General features: G+C 39.9%; 1 pseudogene; it reads right to left on the bottom strand.

Annotated features, from left to right (window-relative positions):
- Window positions 1-5,347: 5,347 nt before the first annotated feature.
- LOC105486154 (small ribosomal subunit protein uS5 pseudogene) lies at window positions 5,348-6,226 on the bottom strand (annotated as a pseudogene).
- Window positions 6,227-6,871: the final 645 nt, after the last annotated feature.

The raw sequence follows: 6,871 nt of genomic DNA on the forward strand, positions 1-6,871 counted from the left end.
TGACAATGGGCTCATGTCCATGAGATTGACCTTTACCTTATCACCCAGATCAGTTGTCCTAACACAGTGCTGAAATAGCTTATTGGAGATTCAGTTATGACTCAGTTGGGAGGTAACAAGCTGAAAAGATTGTGGTTCTGTCATATAGGAGGCAGTATTGTATTGCAACAAAACTTCATTTTTATTTTTATCCCCACAAACAGGCTATGACCCCTTCCCAGGTACACTGGTGTGATAAAACTGGTCCCTGCCCCAAGTTCCATGTCTTGCATCCCCGGACTGTAACCTAGTGACATTCAAACACACCTATATAACCCCACCACACCTTTTGCTTGTGTACTCCACCCTCCCCCCAGTAAAGTTTCTTGCTGAAGGGTTCTCCCCCTAAACCCTCTCTTGGCTCACCCCTGCTTGGTTGAATGTGCTCCTTGTGTGGTGTGGGGTGTCATACCTCCTGTCTCTAGGACCTATGAGTATAATAAATCATTTAATTTCATAGTTCTCTTTGAGTATAATTTCCCCAGCCATGTTGAAATGATCCTTAAAGACCCTGTAAGGGAGACTCACTCCTCCATTTACAACACAAGGGTGTACTTTGAATCATCAACCAATATATGAGGCTTCCTCTTCCATTGGCTGAGTGTATGGACCAATATGTGAGTGCAACAATCAAAGTGTATATGTGGGAACTGTTCCTCTCACTATTACATTAATAACCCACCCTAATCAGAGCTACTCAGGAGGCTGAGGCAGGAGAATGGCATGAACCCGGGAGGCGAGGCTTGCAGTGAGTCGAGATCGCACCACTGCACTCCAGCCTGGGCGACAGAGTGAGACTCCGTCTCAAACAAAACAAAACAAAACAAAAAAACAAAAAAACCCACCCATAGAATTTTCTCTTCCCTTCCCTACAACTTTGAACTTTGCTGAATTGGAGGTATTGGTTCCCAAGAAGGATGCAACAATTGTTCTAATATTGAACTTAAGACTGTCACTTAGCCATTTTGGCTAATATGTCAAGAAGGAAGTTAACTACTGTCTGGGGACATTGGTACTGATTTACAATAGGAAATTGGGTTCGTGCCAGACTATGGGGACAATAAGAAATATATTTGGAACTCAGAAAATTCTGTGGAGTTTTTAATACTTTCTTGTTCAAGAGTAAAAGAAAATAGAAAACTATAGTACCTAAAAAAATGGTACAACTGGAGATTTAGAATCTTCAGAAATGAGGGTTTAGTTCACCTGCCAGGTGGAGAATCCTGACTAGCTGAGGCCTGACTGTGGACAAGGGAAACATGAACAGAAGGTAGAAGAAAGGAGTTATAAATATCAACTATGGCCATGTGACCTTACAGAAACGAGGAGTGCAGCAGCTATGTATTCATTTTCTTTCGTGTGTGCGTGTATACATACACATATACATCTTTTAAATTTTCCTTTTTAAAATAATCTTATGCAAGTTTTGTAAACTTTGCGACATAGTCTAGATAGAAGAACAATTACATGTGGCTGTGACTGAATTTTAGGTATAATTAATATAACTCAGAGAGTTATATTATTAGTTGTCCCAATGACAACTGGGACTTTGTATCCCCATATTTTGGGGAGAAGATGAGAATGCCTTCATTTGTCTAAGGAACAGTTTCATTATGTTAGGTGCAAATATGGAGTTCTTTTTGTTGTTATATGAAATCTCAAATATAGGTAGAAAGATGTGTATGGATATGTGTATGGATACTGAGTCGACAAAGAGGTAGATTGTATCAATTATTAAGCTATTGTGTCTCAGGTCCAAATCCACTTTTTATACTCTGCTTTGTGATATTAGGGCCTGATTCTGCAAATAGGATAGGATTCCTTTGCAATCTGGTTCTCTGTTAGACTCTGACAAATGGAGACATGAGAGCATTGCAAGGCTAGAGAAAAAAGAAGGAAGGAAATCCTTCCTGTTTGCTGACAGAATGGGTTCCAGTCGCATCACAGCGGTCTCATTTCTTCAGTGTGGCAGTAGTACTTTGTTTTTATAGACGCAATCAATTTTGGAGATTTTCCAATATTTGCAGAGCCAGCCTCATTGTGCCCCTCAGAGACACCAGCAGCCACTAGCGGGAATTCACTTTTTTGTGAAGTCTGAATTCCTGCCCCATGGACTTCCTCCTCCATGCTCAGAGATACCTCCTCCAGCTAAGAAATACACTCTTTTCAGAGGTCTGAGAGTCAGCTCCCTGGGGCCCCTTGTCCGAAGCCTAAGAAGCTTTAATAGTTCCAACCTCATCCTTGTGTTCTCTTAACTCTAGGGATTGTAGCTGCTTCCTGTAGTTGCTAGTTTAATGATACTTTACTGTTCTTTAACTTTTTTTTGTTGTTGAAAATTCTTTCACCTAATTTAGTTCTTTATATTAAACTCTCCCTGTTAAAATACCTTATGTGATTTTTATTCTCCTAACAGGTCTCTATCCCATATATATAAAACTGTAGTCACTGATTTTTAACACTGAGTGGATTTAAAAAAAATTCAGAAGTCTTAATTGACCCATCCTTGAGGATTCATATTATTATTCATGAACCATTTGTTTTTGTTTGTATATGCATCTTCCCATTGTCAGTCCCTCGGAGGTATGTTCTATCATTATCACCTGGTTTCTAAGGAAAAAATTTTAATTGATATAGTTGATCTGAGGTCTTTCTTTTCAACCTTTCAGATTTTCCACATGGGATCATTACAAATGAATTGAATTAGAGTTGGGCATATGCTGATTTAGGTCAAGCAAGAATCTAATGCATTGCTGAACTTTATTTTTGATTTTTTAGAACAAATAGAATAAAACAATAGGTAAGTTGCTTTTGAGAAGTCAGGCTAATGGAACACTATTATTTGAAACTCAAGAACAAGGTTTTCTTATATGTATTTGCTCACCTTGACACTTGATGATGAATATACAAACCAGGTCTATATGATGGAAGGCAGGGAGACTATGACTTAGGCTTACTTTCAATTCACCTTCTTCCATAGACTGTGTTAATAAGACTATTCCAGTCCTTAAATCTCTGATGGGCTGAAGATGCAGACATTCCCATCTTGAGTTTATGGGGAGGACCTTTCAGAGACTTCATCTGTAAGGGCATAGGACAGGCAGTAACTGACACTCTGCAAAGTGTTAGCTAATGAGCAAAGTCAGCCTCCCCAAATCCCTGTTTGAAGAGTTGCTTAACTGTATAGTAGTTCCATGTTTAACTTTTTGAGAAATGGTAACATTTTTTTCCACAGTGGCTGCACCACTCTACCAGCAATGAACAAACATTCCAATTTCTCCACATCCTCACCAACTTTGTTTTCTAGCTTTTTGATAAGAGCCATAACTAACGGGTGTGAATGTGTCTTATTGTGGTTTTAATTTACATTTCCCTAATGACTAGTGATATTGAACATCTTTGCATATGCTTATTGCCCATTTGTATATCTTCTTTGGAGAAATATTTTTCAAGCTCTTTGCACATTTTTTGTACTAGGTAGTTTGCTTTTTTGTTGCTGAGTTGTAAGAATTCTTTATATATTCTTGCTCTTAACCCCTTACTGGAGATACAATTTGCAATTATTTTTTCCCATTTTGTGGGTTGTATTTTTATTCTCTTGATGCACAGAAATTTTAAAATTAGTTAAAATTCAATTTATCTAGTTTTTCTTTTTCTGCTTGCACTTTTGATATGTACAGGTAGATTTTAAAGCTGGATTGGCTTACTCTTTTCTAATCAATTAACTATTTAAAAAATTTTTAAATATGTAACTTTTATTTTAAGTTCAGGGATACATGTGCAGGTTTGTCATAGAGGTAAATTTGTTTCATGGGAGTTCATTGTACAAATTATTTTGTCACCAAGGTATTAAACCTAGTACCCATTAATTGTTTTTCCTGATCCTCTCTCTCCGCTCACCCTCCACTCTCTGATAGGCCCTAGTGTATTTTTCCCCTCTATATGTCCATGTGTTCTCATCATTTAGCTCCCAGTTGTAAGTGAAAACATGTGGTATTTAGTTTTCTGTTCCTGTGCTAGTTTGCTAAGGATAATGGCCTTCAGCTCCATCCGTGTTCCTGCAAAAGAAATAATTTTATTCTTTTGTGGCTGCATAGTATTCCATGGTGTATATATACCACATTTTCTTTATTTAATCTACCACTGATGGACATTTAGGTTGATTGTATGTCTTTGCTATTATGAATAGTGCTGTAATGAACACGTGGTTTTATGATAGAACGATTTATGTTCTTTGGTATATATACCTACCTAGTAATGGGATTGCTGGATTGAATGGTATTTCTATTTTTAGATCTTTGAGGAATCACCAAACTGTCTTCCACAATGGTTGAACTAACATTCCCACCAACAGTGTATAAGTTCTCCACAACCTCACCAACATCTGTTATTTTTTTACCTTTTAATAATAGCCACTCTGACTGGTGTGAGATGGTATCTCATTATGGTTTTGATATGCATTTCTCTAATAATCACTGATGTTGGGTTTTCTTTTCATATGGTTGTTGGCTACATGTATGCCTTCTTTTGAAAAGTATCTGTTCATATTCTCTACCCACTTTTTAATGAGGTTGTTTGTTTTCTTCTCATAAATTTGTTTAAGTTTCTTTTAGATGCTGGATATTAGACCATTGTCTGATGCATAGTTTGCAAAAATTTTCTCCTGTTTTGTGGGTTGCCCATTCACTCTGTTGATAGTTTCTTTTGCTGTGAAGAAGCTCTGTAATTTAATTAGATCCCATTTGTCAATTTTTTCTTTTGTTATAATTGCTTTTGGTGTCCTTGTCATGAAATCTTTGCCCCGTTCCTATGTCCAGGATGGAATTGCCTAGATTGTCCTCCGGGGTTTTTCTAGTTTTGAGTTTCACATTTAAGTCTTTAATTTTTGTATGTGGTATAAAGAATGGATTTATTTTCAATCTTCTGCATATGGCCAGCCAGTTATCCCAGCATCATTTATTGAATATGGAGTCATTTCCCCATTGCTTGTTTTTGTCAGTTTTGCCAAAGATCATACAGTTGTAGGTATGCGACCTTATTTCTGGATTCTCTCTTCTGCTCTGTTGGCCTATGTGTCTGTTTTTGTACCAGTGCCATGCTATTTTGGTTACTGTATCCCTGTAGTATAGTTTGAAGTTAAGTAACAAGATGCCTCCAGCTTTATTCTTTTTGCTTAGGATTGCCTTGGCTATTCAGGCTCTTTTTTGGTTCCATATGAATTTTAAAATAGCTTTTTCTAGTTCTGTGAAGAATGTAACTGGTATTTTTTTTTTCCAGGCTTAATTCACTTTATTTTTCTTGTATAAAAACCCTATGTTGTAGCCACAGCTGGAGCCTGGGTCCGTGGCACAGAGACTCTGGTGTGGGTCTTGACAAGGTGGTCAGTGAATTCCTGATAGGGAGACTTGGTAAACACAGTCTCCTTCCAGAGGTCAGGGGTCAGGTAGCTGTAGGTCTTAGAGATGGCATCAAAGGTGGCCTTGGTGAAATTGCCCAGGGTGGCAGTGCAGCCCCGGACTGAGGTGTAGCAGTCATCAATACCAGCCATCATGAGCAGCTCCTTGGGCACAGGCGCTGAGACGATGCCAGTGCCCCGGGTGCAGGGATGAGGCGCACCAGCACAGAGCCCAGCGGCCTGTCACCTTGCACAGGACGGTGTGGGACTTGCCGATCTTGTTCCCCCAGTAGACCCTGCGCACCGGGACAATGGAGAGTTTGGCCAGGATGATGACCCCACAAATGGCGGTGGCCACCTCCTTGGAGCACTTAACACTCAGGCCGACGTGGCCATTGTAGTCCCCGATAGCAACAAACGCCTTGAACCTAGTGCGCTGGCCAGCACTGGTCTGCTTCTGCACCGGCATAATCTTCAAAACCTCGTCTTTGAGAGAGGCCCCCAAGAAAAAGTCAAGGATCTCAGATTCCTTAATGGGCAGGGAGAAGAGGTAGATCTCCTCCAGGGACTTGATCTTTATGTCCTTGACCAAGCTGCCCAGCCTGGTGACGGGCATCCACTCCTTATCCTCGGCCTTGCCTCCGCGAGCTCCGCGGCCTCGGCCCCGGCCCAGTCCACGGCCGCCATCCTGGCCCCGGATGCCACTGCCGAAACCTCCGCGGAAGCTACCGCCGTTCCCCATCCCAGGGCCACTGGGGCCTCTGGACCCCCGGCTGCACTGGCGTCATCCGCCATTTGGTGTTTTCTCGGAGAAGAAGAGCGTAACTAGTAGTTTAATAGGAATAGTATTGAATCTATGAATTGCTTGGGCACTATGGTCACTTTAATGATATTGATTCTTCTACCATCAATATGGAACATTTTTGCATTTGTTCATGTCATCTCTGATTTCTTTGAGTAGTGTTTTGTAGTTCTCTTTGTAGAGATCTTTCACCTCCCTGGTTAGCTGTATTCCTAGGTAAAATACCTGGAAATTTTTCTGTGGCAACTGTAAATGGTGATTGCATTCCTGATTTGGCTCTTACTTTGTTGTTTGTGTGTAGTGGGTTGGCTCATTCTAAAAGTCAGCTCGTCACTCAAAACTTATCTTCAACTGTAGAAGTGGGTTTGCATATATTAATTATTTTTTATTAAAACATTGTAGTAAAACTTATTAACATAATTAGCTTGGCTTAATTCAGAGGAAAAGCTCCATGTGCACAGGTGTTTTTTTTTTTGTTTTTCAACTATCTTCTCCATGTTTCTGGCTGTGCCCATCATAATATCATGCAAGAGCCTATCAGAATCTAACAGAATACTCTTACCTAACTCCATTAGGTAGGAGTTAGCCCTCTTAGGCAATTGGGAACTGCAATATCCGTTCTAACTGCAAATGGCTGT

The sequence above is a fragment of the Macaca nemestrina genome, chromosome 3 (assembly GCF_043159975.1).
Source record: "Macaca nemestrina isolate mMacNem1 chromosome 3, mMacNem.hap1, whole genome shotgun sequence".
Lineage (NCBI taxonomy): Eukaryota > Metazoa > Chordata > Mammalia > Primates > Cercopithecidae > Macaca > Macaca nemestrina.